The 1,148-nt window shown below is 39.5% G+C and overlaps 1 protein-coding gene across 1 annotated transcript in view; it reads right to left on the bottom strand.

Annotated features, from left to right (window-relative positions):
* Positions 1–1,148, bottom strand: part of LOC116703890 (ras-GEF domain-containing family member 1B-B) — a 17,862-nt gene that overhangs the window by 5,050 nt on the left and 11,664 nt on the right. The window lies entirely within an intron of this gene.

Here is a 1,148-nt window from a genome sequence, read left to right as displayed (position 1 = left end):
CAAGTCTCTTTTTTTTTTTTTTTTATCTTTAAATACATTCTGTGTAATACATGGAAATAGACATTAAGGTACCCTTACTAGCCTTTCCTGGAGCTTTAACTGCATCTCATGGGTTTCCTAAGAGTTTGCTCAGAGTACTGAGTATTAATACACGGCCAATGCAAATACGGCGCTTAATCCATCCAACGAGGAACACCATGAGGATGCAGATGAAAGCTTCGGAAAAGAGCTACTAAGGGGACCTTGAGCTTAGATTGACTTTTTTATATTCTTCGAGTTAGGATTTTCTTTCTTTTCTATTTTTATTTTTTTATTTTGGGCATTTTGGCCAAATTTTCACGACAACACAAATTCTGATTTGGCTTTCTGCATCATCATTTTTTCCAAAGATTATCCAAAGATCCTTTTATAAGAAAATACAAGAAAGCAGACCGCTGCTACTCTGGGATTTGTTTTGCAAATGGATCTCGACAGCCCTCACACCCACACAACCTACAGACCTGTGACGTGTCCGTTGTTATTTCCATCTGCTTTTGGGCCTTTTGGTTTTCTGCGAGATGAGCAGTGGTAAACCTGTTTCTGTTTCTCTATAAATACACACTAGAAAAGCGCCGTATATATACATAGACTTGATGATTTTCTCCCTCAGATTCATGGCTGTGTTAAATGCTTACACAACACCGGCAGCCCACTCCACTCCAAACTGCCCCTTTACACTTTAGGAACCCTTACGCTGACTCAACCTCTCTTTTATACAAAGTGGTTCTTACATAACTGACGCAAACACGGATGATGCAACTTGGACATAAACAGCAGCCGAAAGCACGTTCTCGGCAGAGCTGATTGAAGGCGACCCTTCAGCTGACTCACAGGACCACTTAGGAGGGAAAGAGCCCTTCAGATACACTTATATGTATGCAGAATGCCTCTTTCATACTGGGTTTGATGCATTTTCAAAAGCTACATAAAAAAAAGGGGGGGGGAAATCACAGTATCTGCCAGAAAGATCTTTTATGTGGGTTCTAAAGCCAATTAACTTGAACTGAAGCAAACCACAAATTAGACTCAAAGCCGACCTAAAATGAAGAAACTTGAAATAAAAATAATACAGGGTGACATAAAAATGACAACAATCTGGAGCTTTTTTT

The sequence above is a fragment of the Etheostoma spectabile genome, chromosome 16 (assembly GCF_008692095.1).
Source record: "Etheostoma spectabile isolate EspeVRDwgs_2016 chromosome 16, UIUC_Espe_1.0, whole genome shotgun sequence".
NCBI lineage: Eukaryota > Metazoa > Chordata > Actinopteri > Perciformes > Percidae > Etheostoma > Etheostoma spectabile.
This window is presented reverse-complemented; position numbering and strand designations above follow the sequence as displayed.